A 21,518-nucleotide genomic window follows, 5' to 3' on the forward strand; every position below is an offset into this window, starting at 1 on the left:
CTTTGTCCGCACAATCGTTCGCTGGATTACTTGGCTTTTTGCTTTGTTCCCCTTTGTGCAGTGAACTTGGTGGCATCACTTCAGATGCCTCTTTGCCCCATAGCTTTTTTGGGGGGCTGACCTTGTGGCCCTTAAAAGCGAGTGTTTAAAAATGGGGGGAAAGTTATTTTCTTTCCTTTGACCGTACTAGCAAAAGCACCCTTAAATGTTAGGAGTTTAAAAAAGTAACGGGACTTTAGGACTGATGTGCAAGAAAGTTGCTTCTGGACTCCTGGGCCTGTGACCAAGCTGCTCAGGCGTAGGTCTGATGTGTGCACTGTGCTATTTATTATTAAATTCATCCTAGGACTCAGAATAAATGTGTATCTGATGGGAGTATAGTCTTTTTAAATAGCTAAGTGTATACAGAAATATGGTCACTTTGATCAAAAGCGTTTTTTTCCTTCCAGTTTAAAATCAGTAGTTAGGTTGACCAAAGCCACAGCATTTGTGACCAGGAAGCTTTTCTTAATAAACAGTTTTTTCAGGGACTCCTTGAAAGCAATTCCGTTTCACAACTATATATGCAGGCATTTTTTTTCTTAAATTGCCTTTGAATATAGCATGTATATGTTAGCAGAAAATGTGCCAGTTCCTGTGGAGTTGTGGGAATAAAAAAAACCTATAAAGCCTCATAGTAATTAGAAATGAAAGGGAGGCACATTCATTCATAATCCACTGGAACAATGTTCTGTTCTAGGGAGAAAGCAGCACATTTAACTTGGCTAGATATAGTAAGAAAGGCAATTGGAGAAAAAATAAAAGACAGTGGAGTGACTTAAAAGTATAATTAGCTTAGAAAACCAGTAAGCAAGTAGACTTCTTTTTTTTTAAAAAAAAAAATTTACATCAGGTGAGATTGATTCACGTGAAGAGGAAAAATGCTGAAGGATGCACCAAGCTAGCAGGGCAGCCAAGGGCCATGTGACAAAGTTGTCTTGAAACAGTTTGCTCTGCTTCTGAGTCATTGTTATCTGCTAGCTGTTTCCCAAAGGCCCTTCCAGTTGTAGAAAGCCATTTAGAAGGCCACAGAGAGATTTACATATCATTTGCATTACATTTGCATCTGCTTCCCCAACCCTGCAGTCTGATGGTAGGCAATTTTTAAAAAATCCCCTAGTTGTTTTCCTTAAGCCTGTTTATTCTTTTGCCCATGCCTTCAAGTCTTTTTTCCATAATAGAATGGCAGAGTGGAAAATCAACCAAAAGACTAGGAGGGCTGTGCACAGAAACTGGTGTTCCAAAACCAGTTGAAAGCCCTGCCCCACAAAAGCATTTAAGACCCTTCTTCTACCCTCCTGCCAAATCGGATCTGTCTTTTTGTGCTAATCAAATTGAGGTTCTCTGGCTGTCCCCGGGAGAAGGAACAAGAGAACCAGCTCTGAGGATTTTGAAAGAACAGCTTTTAATTTGTTAGATCAGTTGCCTCCGTTTCAGCAATTCAAGAAATTGAGGCTCTGAATGTGTAGGGCAGAGACTGGCGCGCCTTCCCCTCCCTAACTCCTTGCCAGCAGACAGCTTTTCTCTCAGTAGATGATCCGTGAACCTTGATTAAATTGAATTTCTAACTTGTGTCATTTTTCTATAAATAATCTGCCATTGTGTCCCAGTATCTTTTTTTCATTCAATGTCATTTACATTCACCTTCCTCTGCCATTTCCCATAGTTATCACCCTAGTTTAGAGCCTTCTCACATTATTTGACACATCTGTGCCACGTAATAAGTAATGAATGAATCACTCTGAGTTAGTTTTTCCCCCACTAAGCCATTCATCCACCCTTTTAAAAAGCTAGCTTCTTAAAGACACTTCTCATTACGTCATTTTCCTGCTCAGCATCCTTCAGTGGCTCCCTATTGCCTTTTCTCCAGTGGCTTCCTATCTCATAGTTAAACCAGTGACACTGAAAATGGCCGATAAGGCCTCACATGATGAAGCCTCTTGCGTACCTACTTTGCTTCTTACTCATGTTTAATAACCACACTGGCCTTGTGTTGTTTTAGGCATTCTCTTGTCTCAGGGTGTTTGGACTCTCTGTTCTTCCTGCCTGGAACACTTCCTCTAGATATTTTTATAGCTTGCTCCATGACCTTGGATAGGTCTTTACCTCCTCAGTGAGGCATTACCTCTCAGCCTCATTTAAAATTTAAAATTACCCCCTTTCCTGTTTTTTATTCAGTTTGTTTATTGATGTCTTCACTAATCAGACTATAAATTCCATAGGATGGAGATATTTTTATGTCATTGTAGCTTCAATATTAACAACTGCCTAGCACATATGTAGGCACCTAACTCTTCTTTTGTAATGTTGCAAATATTATCTATATACTATGTGGCTTGCATTGCCAACCTACCTTTAAAATGGTATGTCTTATCAGTATTTCCCTTGTGCTAATGCTTCTGAAGCTATGTTTAAAGAAAGCATTTCCTACTTCTGGGTTCTCAGCAAATACCTATTGAAATAAATGAATTGAATAAATTATAGGTCCTTACAAATTCTTATTCAAATCAAAATAACCCACTAGATCAGTGCTTTAGAAAACATATTTTGCATAGGAATCACCTGTATATCTTTTCTGCAAAATAAAGGAAATTGCCATAAATATTATAAATATATAGTAAAATAGAGAAAATATTCTAATTTAGCCTTGGGAGAGGATCTGATATTCTACATTTCTAACAAGTTCCTAGGTAGGACTGATGGGGTTGTTTCATAGATCACAGTTTAGATAATAAGGCTGCGTGGGTTTGGGTGTCACACCAGCCATGACTGTTAATTCATGCTGCAACACTTCATTGTATGAAGCTTGATGTATTGATTTATGGGGCTATAGTTTAGAATGCTCATTACAATATCATACCCCTTTCATTATAAGGACCCACAAAGGAATTTGTCTCAGGAGGTGGAAACAAATAATTGCGTTCTTTTTACAATTGATAGAATCAGTCTTTGAAATATGTCTTGTGGCTGATTGTACTTCTCGCTTTCTTATACTAGAAAGCATAAGGCCAGAATTATGGATTACATGCTCTAGAATACAATGCTGTCTATGTTTTCATACATCAATACTTCCTCTGGGCTTATCTAATTTATTACATTCTTAGGTTGTTTATTTAAGTTTTTGAAGTTTTCATTTGTGTTCATATAATTGATAAATGTTTAAAACGTGCTTGCTCTCTCTCTCTCTCTCTCTCTCTCTCTATCTATCTATCTCTCTCTCTCTCTACACACACACACACACACAGAGAGAGAGAGAGAGAGAGATACTGAATCACTCAATGTACTTAACATATTTCCAGTGAATTCAACCGTCCTGAAAATACTTAAAGAAAGGGGATTTGAAGTGTGTAAGGCACATAGTCTTATACAATGGGTTAGTGAAGTCCCAAGAAATTGTGTCATAAATATTTGCTGTCAGTCTGTTTTGCCTTTTACTGGTTGGTGGAGATATAGGGGGATGGTAAAGGGATTAAGGGAAATCTAGGGTGTTAATGAAAGTAACTCCGTCACTCAATGATTTTGTACAAATAGCTTCAAAAGTCTGAGCCTAAACTTCCACTCTTGTAATTGGATTAATAAGAATTCTTTAAAAAAAAATCAAATAAACTGAGCCCTACAAAACAATTCTTCATTGAACTTTTCTTCATTCATTAAGCGAGTATTAAGTAGATTTTTCTGCTATACCAAGCACCGTGCTAGACGCTGAGATTTAACAGTGAGAAGAGCAACAAACCGAATTGATTGTAAGAAATGATCTGAAGGCAGTAAACAGGAACAAAGGTGGGGGAGGGGACAGGTGAGAGAAGGCAGAGCTACTGTTTGGGAGCCGATGGTAGAAAGGCTCCTTTGTGAAGGCATGTTATGTCTCACAACTGGAGCATGAAAATTAAGAGGCTGCCCTAGCAGCAGCCATTCTGGCAAAGGGGCCCGCAAGGACCAAACCACGCAGGCTTAGAGGTCTCTAGTAAATGAATAGGAGATAAGGAAGTTCAAAGGCAAGGAAAGTTCCCAGTTGGGAGTAAATTAAAATCAGATCCTTTGGTGCCAAAGAAGGCAAAGTTATGTGACTGAATTTGTTGTGTGTTTTTACAAGAGTATATTGATCTTTTGAAAAAACGTTCCTGATTTTCTGACTATTGAGTAGATTGTCAATATTAAGAATGATAAGGGGATAGGTGATGTGGGAGATGATGTATGCTGTGAATGTGTTTTATTGCCATTGGTTAATAAAGAAGTTGCTTTTGGGCAGTAGCTTAACAGAGAAAAGCCATGCTGAAAGAGATATATAGAGAGAGTAGGAGGAGTCAATGAGAAGCCATGTAGCCACCTGCAGAGACAGACGCATCGAGTCTTGCCGGTAAGTCACAGTCACATTATGAAACACAGATTAATAGAAGTGGGTTAATTTAAGATATAAGACTTAGCCGGAAATACGCTTAAGCTATTGGCCAAACAATATTGCAAATAATATAGTTTCTGAGTGATTATTTTGTGTTCTGGGAAGCCAGGAACAAACAAGCGGCCTTCCCCAACAGATAGGGATGCAGTTCTTGGTGGAAGTGTGTTTGATTAGGTTGTGAGAAGCCCTGAGTTTGATCTCTAAGTGTGCATACACACTCACACAACACCTGCAAAAAGTGTTTATGTGGCTCTTTTAAAATCCTCCTTGTACCAACGCCTCCTTTGTCAGTCTGCTGAACTTTCAGGACCTCTCAGGATAACATCTACGAATGTATAAATTAAAACTTAAAATTTCAAAAAGAAATCCGTTGTAGTCAATTCAAAGACTAAAACATTAAAAAATATGATGCAGCAGCATGGGTGCTTTTTGATTAACACATTAGGATTTTACAGTGAATCTTGTAATTGTGGTACATTCGAAACAAGAGTCAGTCAGTAATACCCTGAGATTTCTTCAACAACTCCAATATGATACATATATATCCATGACTTCTGTAGGTGGTTGTAGTCTGCATTTTTTTAAATTTAATTGATGTTGTTGAGATGAACCTGGAAGGCCTAGAGTTTGTTATGTGTACCATGCTGACCTTGAATTCACAGAGATCTCCCTGGTTCTGTTTCAAGTGTTGAGATTAAAGGCATATACTCCCGTACTTGGCCCAACATTTTTGGGGGGTGGTTACTTTTAGGATGGGTCTTACTGGCCTTTAACTCACTATGTAGTCTATGCTGGCTTGAAACTCATAGCAGGCTTCCTGCCTCACCCTCCCTGGTGCTGGCATTACAGGCATAAGCCATTGTGCCTAGCTTATATTTGTACTAAAAGGAAATGCTCAGTTGTTTACATGAATTAGCAAACAGATTTATTTTTCATTTTTGCAATCAAAGGGAACTGATTTGGAAGTTGCTGTGATATACTAGATAAAATGCCCGTTTTATTGCTTGGCACATAGTAGCTGTTTAATAAAAGTAATGGTGGCCCTTTCTGTTTCTACTAACATATAATCCAATGCAATTCCAAATATCAGGTAGAAAATCATACTCAGTACAATATTTGATCTTCCTGCTGTGATTTAAAAATTTTTAAGGTGTTAATTGGGTCCTCAGCATAAGGTAACTTCTAGTGAACATCTAGGGTTTGCTGAAGAGGCAGAGACATAAGGATCACGAATTTGAGGCCGGCTTGGACGTTTGAAATCTTTAAGCCCACACCTAATAACATACTTCCTCCAACAAGGTCACACCCCCTAATCCTTCATAAACAGTTCTATGACCTAGGGATCAAATATTCAAACATATGGGGTTGACATCTTCATTCACACCATCACATTGGGATGCTTTTATCTTAGAATCACAGAATGGTCAAGAAAACATGACTGAATCCAGATGTAATAAGTGGTATATACCCATAGTTCCATCACACAGGAAGCTGAAGCAGGAGAATCACTTGAGCTCAGAAATTGGAGGCCAGCTTATGTAGCATAGTGAGATTCCTGCCTCAAAAATTAGGGAAAACTATATACGTACAAGAAACCTTAAACTGACTAATCAGGTTGTATTTATATATTTATTTATATATGTAACTACCCACTAAGAGAACTGTGATTGGATTGAGGAAAACATTCATTATACCATTTAACAAAAGTATAGAGCTAAGCCATTCGTAGGTTGGTTAGCCAAAGAGACTTAAGAGAACCCACACCAGCATTTCCTAGCGTATTTTCACTTGTTCTCCTATGTGAGCCATGTCATTCCTGTATAGTCAAGATGGTCATTGCTATTCCAAGCATCATGTTCTTGTATAACAAGGAGAGAGGGGAATGTCTGTGGCTTTTCCCAGCATCTATTTTTTTTAAAATCATGTAGAATGTTCTATACTAGAAGACTTTTTGTTCTGACTCATTGCCTATCACTTGGTCCCTGGCCAGTTCTAGTTTTTAGGGAAGACTGAGAGCACTAATTCTCTTTCATTTCTAACCTTTAAAATGGGGCACAGGTTCTGACAAGAAAGGAGAGAGAATGCAATGGATGTTGGTAGGTTACCAAGCTGTCTGCCCTTTGGCTTCTCTTGACATGATCTGTCTGTGACTTATCACCTTCATTCGCTCAGTTTTTCCTGTTGTTGGAGTTTCCCTTCCCTTTCCAGGTTATTTCTATGCCCCATGGCAAATGGAGAGTGCCTTAATTTTGCTGTTGGCTGGCTATTAATCAAACAAAAACTATGATATTAACTTCATTAAAATGTATGCTAGTAAATATTAGAAATATATTTATAGTAGAAACTTTACATTCCCTATTTTTCTTTTTTGGGTTACATGTAAAGGTTTATTATTTTTTTAATTGAAAATAGATTCTTTTCTTATACAGTACATTCCTACCACTGTTTCCCCTTCCTCCACTCCTCCCAGCTCCCCCCACATCCCCTCTCCCCTAGATCCGCTCCTCCTCCATTTCCCTTCAGAAAACAGCAGACTTCCAAGAGACAACAACCAAACACATACACACGTGCACACACACGCACGTGCACACACACACACTATGATACAGTAAGACAAGGAAAAAGCCCTCATATTGAGTCCAGGAACCAGAGACTGGATAGTTTTTAGTTTTAGTTCAGAGACCTAGGGTAGAACCAAACACAACTGACCAAAAAAAATTAATAAAATGTTTCTTAATGATATTCTGCTATACTTATACATCATTGCCTTGTCCAGTCATCATTAGAGAGGTTTCCTCCAGCAGCAGATGGGAATGGGTGCAGGGACCCACAGCCAGATATTATCATGAGAGAGAACCTAAATTGGAAGTTTATATAGGGCCCTATTTTTCTTAATAATCATTATTGTTACATGCATATGGTAAGCTAAATCAGGCAATATAAAATGAGCTTTCTATGATCTATTATATTAAATTTCCTTTTTTACAAGTGTATTTCATAAGTGTGTTTTTTTACTTACATAGATAATCATATTTTTAGGATTTATTTTATCTCCAATTGTATGTGTGTATGCACACATGCATGCATGTATACACACATGTATGTAGGCACTATAGGAGAATGTAGGGGTCAGATCCTCCTTGAACTGGAGTTACAGGCAATTGTGAGTTGCTTTGATTTTGGTGTTGGAAATGCAACTCAGGTTCTCAGCAAAAGCAATCTGTACTTTAAGCCATTTCTTCATTCCAAACAAATGATCATATTATATATGTAATCTATAGCTTGCTTTTTTGTGTAATATACTTCAGGCATCTTTGCCAATCTTATTTAGAGAAATATCTCTTTATTTTGGTTCTATGCGACTATAATATGACTTAACCTTATTGATGAACACTAACATTTCCTAGTTTCTTTTTCCCTTTTTCTTATATCAATAGTAATGATAAAAAGAATGCACATGTATATGTATATATATGTATACACAAATAGTGTTTATATTCATCTTTCTATATGTTTGTTATCTACTATAAATGGAGACTGTTCGTTTGTTTCCCAACTGCGCAGACCCAAATAATACCACAGGAACTATATTAATTACAACACTGTTTGACCGATGACTCAGGTGTACTTCTAGCTAGTTCTTACATCTTAAATTAACCCATTTCTATTAATCTGTGTATCACCATGAGGCTGTGGCCTACTGGTAAGATTCTGGTGTCTTTCTCCTTCAGCAGTTATATGGCATCTCCTTGACTCCACCTACTTTACTCTCCTAAGCCACTGGCTGAAATAGATTTATTCATTTGTCAAAAAAAGCAACACACAGAAGGACATGACACATCAATCTACCTTTTCAAGTGTGCTTGTAGTAAACAATTTTTAAGATTGAGTCAAAGTTTACACATGTGTTTTTTATTTGCTGGAGATGATCAGATTATTTTTAAAAGTGCTTTGTCAAGGGAGGCTGAGGTAGGAGGATTGCTGCAAGTTTGAAGCCAGTCTGGGTTACATAGTGAGTTCCAAACCACCTCGATCTTCATCGTAAGATTCTCTCTTAAAATACAAACCAAACCATCAATTTCCATTCCCACCACCAGAGTTTGGGGTTACCCCTGTTCTCACATTCTCTTCAATAGAAGATTTTATAAAATTCAATGGTCATCTAACTGATAAGCATAAAATGAGGTTGGGCATGTCTACAGTAGAAAAGGAGTCCTCTTACTGTTCATGTAGATTTTTATCTAATAATTTATAGATAAAGGATTTCACTCAATGTTGTAGAAGAAGCAGTGGGCTGCTTCCTGCCATGCAGCTCCCGGCTGTCTGGCTAGTTTATGCCCCGAAATAACAGCCACACTGTTGTAGGGAGCGGCAGGCTATGTTCCCGCCCAGATCCCACAACATTTTTAAAAGCAGGCACGTATTGCACACTGCCTGTGTGAAGCTTAAAGATTGACTTGAAATGACAGTAATATTGGGGAAGTTGGGTTATTATAGACCAGGCCTAAGTTCTAATTGCTTGATAATAGAAATACCAAAAAGTGGGTTGAGTCTATGATTGAAATGATTTGTCACTTACAAATGAATATCCTTTAAATGCTAAAAGGCAAAAAGAAACTAAGAGAACATTATCGCTTATTTACATGCACTAATGTAAACAATTTGAATATATTATGTTCCCATTCTTCCTGTAGTAACGTGTAATTTTATTTTCAAATTTTTGTTTTTAAGTGCCACAATAATTGCTTATATGTATCAAGTACAATTGAATTTTTCAGTACATTGTCAGATGAGCAAATGGGGCTAATTAACACATCTATCATCACAAATATTCATGTTTCATTATGAGAGTGTTTTTCAGTCTACTTTTAAGCAATTTTGAAGCATCAAATACATTAGTATCACCAATATACATTTGTTGTGCTACATTGCAAGAGCTTATTCTTCCTATTAAATTTATTTATCTTGTCTCCATCTTCCCTTTCCTCTGGTAACCACCAGTGACTATACTCTATATTTCTATGAATCTTGACTTGGAATATATATATGTTAATATCATCAACTACCTTACCACATGGGCACCATTACTATATTCATAATACCCAGTGAAGAAACTGAGGCCCAGGGAGGTTGAAGAATATACAATTGGGCGGTGGTAGACATTAGACATGAGACTCCACTCGACAGTTGATAATATCTGTTCTTAGTTTGTGTTTCTCACACTTTAGCATTCACACAAATTGAAAATATTGTTCAAAGTCAGATTTGGGATTGGTGGGTTTGTTGTGAGGCCCATAATTCTGCCTTTTGAGTAAGCTTATGTGTAATGCTGCTGCCACTGGTCTGTCAAGCAGTTATGAATATAAAGTCTCCCAGTTTTATGGATTTCCTCTCAAGAAGTTTTACTAATTTACCCCAAGTGTCATGAGTTTCATCATTGTCCTTTAATAAGAATCACCTTTTTCCATGGGTGCTTTTTCCATTGAGTACAGAATCTTTTTCTTCATCTTTTTTTCTGTATTTTTTTTTAAATTGTGGGTAGTGGGGGGAACTGTGTAGGTTGTTTGTGTGTATCGTGCATGTATGTGAGTGAGTGTGTGCATGCGTATACAGAGACCACAGCATTACATCTTGCTATTGCTTGTATGCTTATTCCTGTGAGGCAGGGCCTCTCATTGAATCAGAAGCTTGCTTTTGCAGCTAGAATGGCTGGCCAGTGAACTAGCTCCCAGGATCACCTATCCACGGCCCCCAGTGCTGGGCTTGTAAGTGTATAACTTTTATGTGATGCTGGGGATTCAAATTTGGGTCTCTATGCTTGCGCAGGAAGTACTTTTCTTCCCTAGGCCATCTTCTCAGCCCCAGGAGGTTTGGTTCTTTTTTTTTCTTGTTTGCTTTTTTGAGACTGGGTTTCTCTGTGTAATAGTCCTGGCTGTCCTGCAACTTACTTTGCAGACCAGGCTGGCCTCAAACTCATAGAGATTAGCCTGCCACTGCCTCCTAAGTGCTGGAATTAAAGGCATGTGCCAGCACTGCCCAGTGGTTTTGTTATTAAAGGGCCTAATTAACCACATTCTAGAAATTTTGAATTATTTAATGATAACACAAAAAGAGGCTCTATTAGAACATCCCAGATAAAGTAGAAAATGTCTGCTCAGTACCATTTCTCATTTTAGAATAGTACAATTAATTTTACCTGTATGACAGAGAGTATTGCTTCTCCCTCAATACAAACTGAAATTGAAGGTAGTTAAACATTTTCCTTTTAATTTTTAAAAATTTTCTGATGTGCATATCTAACAGACATGATAAAGTCAAAATATTAAACAAAATAACCCATTTAGGTTTAGATATAATTTATAGCTTTTCATGTGTTTATATATATTCCACTAAAGCTAAAATGTATTCTTTACATTATAATTACTTGAACTATCTTGGTTAATTTTGTTTTGTTACTGAATAAATTAGGAAAGTAAATACAGTAAAATCTTTGTCAGTATATGAAATTTTAAATGTGTTAAGTCTTTTCAATAACAAACTACCATTATGCTATAAGAATATGGTTTTAATGGAATTGAATTTATTAATCTCTAAATATGACAAATATTTCTTATATTCTATTATATAAAATGACTTTCTTTTTTTTAAAATATGACTTTCTTATTAACTTGTTGACTAATTTCACTTACATTGGTTATGTAATGACTGGTGTTGATCATGTGACTGATACACAATACACAGATTTCATCCAAGTAGAAGGGACTTTTTTTATATCTTTCATAGAGCATAAACAATCCCTTGATTAAACTGAACCGACAGTCTCCAATATGTGATATGTCCAGTTGCCTTTAAACATGATTCAGTTTCAGAAACTTATCTATGACTTACATTTTTTAATTATGGACCTAATCCTTTGGCTATATGGTTTGTTCCAGAAAAATGAACAACCAAATGTGTGTGTGTGTGTGTGTGTGTGTGTGTGTATATACTACTACTGCTATCATACCACTTATATGTAGGGTGCTAGACACTTGGGCAAATTTTCCTTTTATGAAATCACAGCATTGAATCCATTTGTTTTGTATAAGATCAGACTTCTTTACGAATAACTTTAGCTATTCTACCACTCTAGCAGTGAGTGACTTTGACATGTTGAAGTGTGGGTATTGTTATCTGAGTCATAAAGAAACTGTCTCCAGCCTTAACAGACTTCACTGGTGAGCACATCATCTAAATGAGAGGTGACAAAGGAAATATTGGCCATAGCATTAATGTCCCGTTAGATGTTACTGTGTCCATCTGCTGGTTGGTATCTTTGCATGGGATAGATTCCAGTGCTCAGTGGTGTGTTGAAATCTGGTGTCCATGGCAACAAAAGCATCTCTGGTCTCAAAGCAAGCACTGTGGGGACCAATTGAATCTCCAGTCATACAATGACTTCAAGAAGGAGCCACTTTCTTAGCAGATTTTCCAGGTATCTAAGCTCAAAGAGACCCAAAACACAATCAGAAACGAAATATCATCAATATACAAATTTACTTTTTTTTTTTTTTAAATTGCTTTCGTTATTTTGAGATAGAATTAAAGCATAGCTCTTGCTGGCATTGAACTGTGTTGGGTCAGGCTGTCCTCAAAGTCACAATTCTCCCGCTTTAGCTTCCCAAGCGCTGTGATTACAAGCCTGTATCATCACTCCTGATACGTATTTTCTCTCTCTTTTTTTTTTTTTTTTGCTTTTAAAACCCTTTTCTAATTTGCCTGTGAGGAAAAATGAATTACACATATGTTACAAATTGTATCCGTTGAAATAGGTTGGGGTCTCAGCAAAGGTGTTTTAATGTAGTGGTTCAAAACAGAACCTTCAGATTCACCACCGCTTTGAGATTGAATCCTGGCTCCAGCACAGACGTTTGTTGACTTTAGGTAAGCTACTTAGCATTTTTGAGGCTTAATTTTCTGACTTGCAAAGTGTAATCCAAACATCACTGACCTCTTAGGGTGCTGAGATAAGCCATGAAGGCTATGCTCATAATGTGTTTAACAGAGGATCCTCTAGGTATAGAGGGGGCTTGTGTGTGTGTCAGTCATTCTTTTATTTTTATTTTGAATATTATCCCTAATGTAAAATAAAAGTCTGTTGTCCAAATAGTACAAGGATGTGTTTTTGGACTTCTGGCAGTCTGTCTGCTATTCCCTGAAGTGGTTCTGGTAGCTGCTGTGTCCTGACTGGCAACAGTAGAGCTCTGAGATTTTCACACAGAGGCTGCAAAAGGCTAGCAGGAAACAGCCTGCGCTCTGCCACACAGGAGATTAAGCTGAGCTGCTCAGACAGATTAGGTGTCAAAGTAAATTGAGTGCCTGGGCATCACCCCTGAAATATGAACCTACATGAGTTCCCCTTTCCTCTGGGGAAAAGAATCTTCCTTTCTGTTGGAAAGAAAACGTTAGGTTCCTTACAAACTGAATCTAGGGACTTGATGTGCTGTGTCCCTAGAAGAAATCATCTCACTGACTTGAAGCTACTGTCAAATGCTAAGAATATGATGTTGGAATGTTGATTTCTTGTTCTATCCACCCCCAGCGTTTTTTCCTTCTGAAGCTCATTTGTTTACATGGCATTAACTCAAAATTTCAGAGGAATTTTGATAGTTGTGATTTGTTGAAGTTACAACTTCAAATAACTTTTTCTTAGCAGATGATATATATTAGGTAGCCGGTTTTGGAAAAGGATGAATAAATACAATTAATGATTCTTTCAAGGTGTTTATTCAGATTCTAGAGATTGAAGTGAATTGTTTTTTTTTTTTTTATTTTTTTATATTTTAGAGACAGGGTTTCTCCGTAGCTTTTTGGTTCCTGTCCTGGAACTAGCTCTTGTAGACCCGGCTGGCCTCGAACTCACAGAGATCCGCCTGCCTCTGCCTCCCAAGTGCTGGGATTAAAGGCGTGAATTCACGCCGCTGCCCGGTGTGAATTGTTTTTGTATTAATACACTTTCTGCTTTGTGTCAGAAAACCATAGTGCAGTTCGTCACAGATTTTACAGACTAAATCTACATTTCACTCTTCAGTTTCTAGCTCCTATATATAGTGATTAATAATAATGCTTTTAGTACTAACAACTACTCTGCTCTAATGATTCATAATTGTGACTTTTCATTATCCATAATCAATGAGGTCCTGCATGTATTCATGAGTTCTACTTATGACCTTCAGTATCACACCAAGTAAGTTCAGGTCTTGACTTTAATATTTGTGTTGATCTGTAATATGTTTTTCCTCTGAATCCAGTGCTTCTCACAGTTGAGCATGCAGCAGAATCCCTGGAGGGTTTGTGAAACACACATGACTGGCTCTCTCCCTAACGTTTTGACATAGTAGGTATAAAACTGGGCCTGAGAATATTTGTACATATATGCTCCTGTTTCTGCTGCTGGTTTTGAAAATACTTTCTGAGAACATTATTAGCTTAAACTTGTACAAACATCACTAAATGTGGGAACTAGATGGAGTCATGTGACAGTTGTGCCATAAATTTCTTATAACCGCCAGAAAATGGGTCAAAACTAAGACTTACTATATGCTAGTCACTATGATAAATGTAACACTTCTATTCCAAGTAGAAAGTAGGTCATAAAAATCACAGGGTAACATGCAAATACTCATGCTGAATTAATTGCGAGGACTTCATGACACTCAAACATTTATACAACTTAGCTTTTTCTTTCAAAGCAACTCCTACCACACTGGTAGCAATTCTGTGAGTCGAACAGCAAGTTAAAAGAGTACATATGACATTCAGACTCAAGAAAAAAATAAGAGCCACAGATACTGATATTTGGGAGAATACTCTATCCCAGCGTCCACCCAATAGCCACCAACAATCCTTTCCATGCTCCCATCCCCTTTGAGGTTTTAACATTGAAACTGAAAAAGCAATTGTCTGTTAAAAGACATTTGACATTTGATCTCAAGAGCAGTTATTTTAACAAAGAAAACCAAGAAGGAAACTGAAAACTTGGAGGAAACAGGTAGTATTTGGAACGTGTCCCCAGAGGCCTGTTTTAAAAGGCTTTGTCCTCAGCTGGTGCTATTAGAAGGTGGCAGAACCTCTCAATGGCTGCTGAAAGAAGGAGAACTCCTTTTCTCCAGGGATGAGCTCTGGTTATCAAAACCCCAGTGGTCAGCTCTAAACGTAGTACATAAAGGCAAAGCTAAATGGACTCAGTAGGTTGTATACATACATGTATGTATATGTGTAATAATAATTTTAAAAGAAGAGGTCATGAATTTAAGAGGGAGTGGGTTCATGGGGAAGTGAGATGAGGGAAAAGGGGGGATGGGAATGATGTAAAGACAGTACTCATGTATGGAATTTCAAAAGTTATAAATTAAAGAGCAGTTAATTAGAGGAATGCTAACCTCTGCCTACTAGACAGTTCCAATTAAAAGAAAATAAAGTAAGCAAAGAGGAAAATGATGAAAAATGAAATAGAGTACAAGACATGCGTGACAACAGTTAAATAGTTCACCATGAAGCTGAATGGAAGGAGATTTTAAAAGCTTTCAAAAAGTAAACCAGAATTGGTTTCGTGCACCTGAGGAAGCTAGATGAGGAGCAAGAACTCCAAAATTTGAAAAGAAAAGCTAATTCTCAGTTAGAATTTTATAACAGACTATGCTATCTCTTAAGTATAAAAGTAGCTTCACATTTTTGGGGCACCCACAACAAGGGAATGAGCCAAGCAACAGAAAAGTGTGGGGACCTCAAAACCTAGGGTGGCAAAACAGATGTGGTAACAGGAACCTATGAGAACAGTGCTAAAGGGCATTTTGGATGATAGCTGAGTATAAATACCAAAAGGGGACATGGTGGAGAGAGGAAAAGATAATCATCACACGGGCTATTTAGGGAAGGTGAGGAAGTAGGATGGAGGTATTATAAGACAGCTAATTAGTCACACCAAATTCATAAATAATTAATACATAGGAAAAATAATTATATAAGAATTTCATTTTAATATATGGAGGTAAGTCATTAGAAAAAACATGGTTTATAAAAGTGTTCTAGATTTTTTACCTCCAATGAATTGGAATATGAGGGGGGAGAGGTAGAACAAGGTGAAACTGTTCTTAATTTGGAAACCTGCTGACTGTCTGGGTTAGCTATATGTAATTTTTTTTGAGAAATATCAGGAACATATTTTTTCACTGGCCTCACCTATATGGTGGGCTAAAATATTCCACAATGTATTCTGTCCTTCACATTTACCCTATTAACACTAAGAAATCTTAATTGTTATGTATTACTAAGCTATCCAGTGTAGTGTTAAGGGATACATGTAGATTGTTAAAGGTTGCTATCATTAAGCAAATTAGCCGATTTGCTGTGCTAATATAATTACCATTATTTATTTTAAATTTGTATTAGTTTTCAGACAGTGTATTTGGATTATGTCCCTCACTAGTCCTCCCAGATCCTCACTTCCTCCCAACCCACCCTTTTTTTGTGGCAAGAGTGGTTAAACTGTCATCTAGTATGGATCTCAGAAAACATTATAATTTTATTACCTGTAGGTCTGTATCATGTACAGTAAGCAGCTCTCTAGGCTTCTTCAGCCTGCACATCTGTTGCATTGTTTTTTTGCCTGATAATGAACCAATATTCCTGTAGTGCTTACATTAAATAATGAAGCTATTTATAGAAGAATGTTGCCAACCCATATTTAACATCAGAAATATGGTTTGCTATAACTCTTACATTCTTAGAAGTCACACTCAATTAAGATTTAATTAAAATGATGACATTTCAATATTCCGAACTAGTTTGAACTAATAGCCCTCTGTGAATTTAACACTTTGTATATTTTAACTTAAGACTCTGTCTTAGTGATGTACTGTGTAAAATCATGAAAATAAATGTATTAAACTTTTATATGGGGGTGACAAGGTTTTAGTTAAAATAATTAAAAGTGAAGGCATAGATGATTAGGATACAAGAGTGGTTGAAACATTTATGCAATACAAAACGAGACATTTTCTCATATCCATGACTCAGATGCTTCAAGATCTAAAGTGCTTCCAATCCATTCTACTGGTCATATCTAATAATTATATAAAGCAATGTATTGCCAACTACCTCTTACTACTTAAGCTATCCTATTTAATTCTCATGAAATCTCAAGTTACAAATTACTTCTCTCGTTTTCAGACTAGAAAATAGGAAACATGTGAAAGGTTAAATAACTTTTCCGGGATATATGGTAAGAAGTAGAATAATTATAGCACTATTGCCTAAGTTGGATGCTTTTTAAACATATTTTTCTCCAATTTAATATATACATAATAAATTTGATCATATTCACCCCTATTATGAATTTCTTACCCTCTCCACCTCCAACGTACCCTTTTTTTCTTCCCAACAAGTCCTTCTTCACTAGGGTACTTTTGATAGGCACCAACTAGTTGGGAATCTAATTAAAAAGCTGCAAACCAAGACTAACCTCTAAAATTTATAGTGTCCCATTGATAAGGAATTGAGATAAGTCTAGAATCCAAATTCTTCTACTAAGTTGTGATCTTTTTACATCATTCATCTAGTTTAACATAAATGTTCAAATTTCCTCTTCCTTGAGTATGTCAATAAATACTGACAAAATGGAAGCTAACTTGTTTTTTGTTTATTGAGAGGCCTCTCAAGGGACCATTTGGAACTTTTAAACCAACCTGAGAATTTAGGACCAAATTAGTTGCCTACAACATCTCACAGAGGTGAGGTACAGGGAAGTCATTACCAAATAGAACATAGAAAGATGTTAGGTTGTGTTAGGATGGGAAAAAGCATGATGCCTACAGAAGTAATGATAAGGGCAAGCGGTAAGCAAGTTTCCAGTGTTACATTTGTTCTCAGATATTCTTTTTCTTGTGTGTGTGTGTATGAGAGTATGTGTTTGTGAGTGTGTGTATAAGAGTTTTTACTTATATATTTGATTTGATCTTATTTATTTTTTAAAACAATCTTTCTTCATTATTATATACCAGTCCCAGTTACCATTTCCTCCCCTTCTCCTGCTCCCCCTGCTTTACCCGTACCCTACTCCCATCCACTCCTCAGAGAGGGTAAGGCTTCCTTCCCAAGGGGAGTCAACAAAGTCTGACACATCACTTTGAGGCAGGACCAAAGTCCTCCTTACTATATCTAGGTTGAGCAAGGTATCCCTCTTAAGAGAATGGGTTCCAGAAAGCCAGTTCAAGCACTAGGGATAAATCCTGATCCTACTGCCAGTGACCCCTCATTCTGCCTCATCCACATTCAAAAGACCTAGTTTCGTCCTATGCTGGTTCCCATGCTGTTAGTCTGAAGTTGGTGAGCTAGTTCCATGATTTTTACTATTTTTCTTACATTTTATTCTCTTTCTCAAGACTTTGCCCCAGTGTCCTTAGCTGTTCTTTTGTTTGTACTGCTTATTGCATGTAATGTATTTATTTTCATGCTGTATGTGTCTCAGGGAGCCTTTTCTGCATCATACACGGGCCAACTCCATATTTTTTACTGCCATCAATGTTTTACTACCACTGAGATGGGTACTAGGCAGCTCCCCAGCAAACAGGATAGTCTTTGTACATATTTCCTGAAAGAAGGAATAAGGCAGTTGAAATGCTTTTAATTTCATGAAATCTAATAACACCTTTGAGGCTGTTATACAGTCTCCAGAAGGAAGGGCCATATTTTGAACCTAGCTCTTTACAATCTCTTTTTCTAAATATGTTTTTAGTCTCTGACAGAAGAGGCACTTAGGATTCAGTATTTGATGGACACAATTATTGGTTAGTCATGAACATTGTCATATTTTCACTTATAATCAACCTTTCAACAGCCACAGGATGTTAAATTTTGCTTTTTTTCATTATAAATGGGAAATGTACTAGCTTGTAACAGGTCAAAATGATCCACTCATGCCATTCTGTGATAACAAATAGAACTCTGTGATTGCTAACATTAAGGACACCATGGAAGAATAGAATAATGTTGAGCTGCACAGTGCTTTGCATCTTAAAAGCTTTTGTTTTGCATTTTAAAATCATCCCCATTGTGTTTATATTTTTGCAGGTGATAAAATCCTGTATATGTTTCTGGACCTTTTTCATTTACTATTTTAAGGCTTGCAATTTTTCTTGGCAAACTGAACACTAAGAGATCAGCAATTAGAATTGCTTCGCTTTGTTTCTCTAGCACAGTCACTGTCTTCTTTTTTTTTCTTTTCTTTTCTTTTTTTTTTTTTTTTTTTTTTTTTTTTTTTTTTTTTTGGTTTTTCGAGACAGGGTTTCTCTGTGGTTTTGGAGCCTGTCCTGGAACTAACTCTTGTAGACCAGGCTGGTCTTGAACTCACAGCGATCCACCTGCCTCTGCCTCCCGAGTGCTGGGATTAAAGGCGTGCGCCACCACCGCCCGGCAGTCACTGTCTTCTTAAAAAGAAGAAAGGTAAACTTAATATAGAAAATGGTGGCTTTGATTTTATGTTCAAGTAGCATCTCCTTAAACAGTTGTTAAATATGAATCATAAATCACAGATTAAAAATGATTTATAGTAATTTTCCTTGTACTGTGGCAAATAAATGACTATCTAATCATACCTTTCCAGTAGTGAATAAGCAAACACCTGAACAAATAATTAAACCATGTGTTTGAAAGAAAACTGAACCTTCAGAATATTTCTTGAGCATATACTGACTGAATATTTCTCTAATTTGGTAGCTTGAACTTTTAATTAATGAGGTGACAGCCTATATGGGATAACGGTTGCTTCTTTATGCAGATTGACCAACAGGTGATTCAACATCAGTATGTCCAGAAGTCATATAAAAGGACTCAGTTCTTCCCCTTGGTGCAGACAATTTCCTCAAGGTTCTAACTGACACTGCTGTGCCATGTGGCTTTAAATATTTGGTTTTCAAGCTTTGGGGATCTTATAGTTTACAACAGGCAAGCCACACGTCTGTCCTGACGCACCAAATGAAAGCCAAAGGCAAATCAATGGTTTTATTTGCTAATGCTGTTTTATTAAAGCGATTTCAAGCCCATTATACTGTTATAGTTATCTTCAGCTGTCACCCTGCTTGCCACAGACCTAGAGTCACCTGGCAAGAGAGAGCCTCCTCTGAAGAACTGCCTCAATCAGATTGGTCTGTGGCCATGTCTGTGAGGCATTTTCTTAATTGCTCATTTATGTAGGAGGTCCCAGCCCACTGTGGGTATTACTGTCCTTAGGCAGGTGGGTTTGAACTATGTAAGAAAGGTAGATGAGCAAGGCAGGAGGAGCAAGCCAGTTTATGCTTTTCAAGTTCCGGTCTTGAGTGCCTGTCCTGGTTTCCCTTAGTGATGAAGTAGAAATAAACTCTTTCCTCCCCCAAGTTGCTTTTCGTCACAGCAACAGAAAACTAAAACAGATACCTTTTGAGTAGCCTTGTGTTCTAAAGTTCTGTCCTTTGGAAATTAATTGGCTGTGAACTGACAAAGACTTCTTCATTATTGGTGCTTCCAGACTCAAGATCATATGTTCAGTATACACTTAATTTAAAATTCCTTTGTTATGTGTTATGCTTTTTGTATTTGTGAATTTATATCGTCAATCATTTCTGCCTCTTCAGACATTGCCTCTCATTTTTAACAGTTACCTTGAGGTATCAGTTACATGACTTTCAATTCACTCATTAAAATATACAATTTGGTGATTTTAATGTATTTATACTGTTGTATAGTCATCAAGCCAGTCAGTACAGAACGTTCTATCACCTTAAGGGAAAAGGAACATTGATGCTATTATCAGGGTCTTCTTTGGTATTCTTTTTCCTCTCATCTGTCCCAACTGTGGTAGACACCACTAATCTAGTTTATTTTCTACTTTGCTGAACATTTATATCACCCTTCATGACAGAAAAAGCACTGGTGATTGGGCGTTTCTTTTTCTTAAAAAAGCAAGGACCCTCCCCATCATTTTATTTTTACCCATGTTTGACTTCATCTTGAAAGTCTTGGTACACTGATGCAGACTGTGAGAGTTGAGTCCTCCTACCTTCTGAGCAGTAGTTACGTTTAGATCCATTCCAATTTCAGATGTTAAAATGTGAAAAAAAGAAGTACATCTTGGAATTGAGAAAATTTTGTAGTGTTTGAGGGAAGGGTACTTATGGCTGTGTAGAGCAGCGCTATTCAGAGTGTACCTTGATGGCCAGTGCTATTCTGCAAATATGTTATTGATCTACAAAGACGGAAGCACAAAACAAATGACAGTAAGTATTGAACTTTTGGACAATTAAACTGTAATTTTTGCTATTTGAGTCTAATAATACAAAATTGGGACTTCTGTTTTGCTTGTTTCTTTTACTTCACTTTTCTATAGCAATGATCAATACGTTATTTTAGGAAAATAGCAATCCGTGGTGCATTAGAAATAAAATGAACAAAATAAAACTAGTCTTTTACCAATGGCAGTTTCTATAATATTGATCCTCATGCGCCTCAAATTTTGGCATTTCTTGAATCACCTGAAATGCTTAATAAAGCACAGGATACTGGTCTTTACATAGGTCTCCAGTCAGGTAGTGGGAGAATTTGCATTTCCACCAAGTTCCCAGCTGGTGTTCATATTTCTGGTCCAGGGATGCTTTGAAAATCCTTGCCTAAGATCAGTATACTGCTGGCTGCAGAACTTTTGTGGCCAAAGATTTTCAGTCTGGTTTGTTGTACAAAAAATCTCTCGATGCTCTTTAGGAAGGTTTTCTTCTTCCAGCAGTCATGCTTGTATCTAGTGAAGTTAGACTAACTTCTCCAAACCTTAGTGTGAATATTTCCTTGGAGGCTGTTAGAATTCCACCGACTTTCCAAGTTGACAACCTCAGAAGAGGCTACAAAATACATTTGGTCATGTTTGATGAGATGTTCACACTCTTAGGAGGGCAAGATGTATGTTTTGCTTCTCACGTGAATTGGTGCCATGATTGGCTGTAAATAAGCTCCTGGGTTTTTGAAAATTTTTTAGACAGTCTGTTGACAGCACTGTAGAATTTCTGACTGTTGAAGT

General features: G+C 37.1%; 1 protein-coding gene across 1 annotated transcript in view; it reads left to right on the forward strand.

Moving 5' to 3' along the window:
- Positions 1–21,518, forward strand: part of Lancl3 (LanC like family member 3) — a 102,165-nt gene that overhangs the window by 1,073 nt on the left and 79,574 nt on the right. The window lies entirely within an intron of this gene.

The sequence above is a fragment of the Chionomys nivalis genome, chromosome X (genome assembly GCF_950005125.1).
Source record: "Chionomys nivalis chromosome X, mChiNiv1.1, whole genome shotgun sequence".
NCBI classification, from domain to species: domain Eukaryota; kingdom Metazoa; phylum Chordata; class Mammalia; order Rodentia; family Cricetidae; genus Chionomys; species Chionomys nivalis.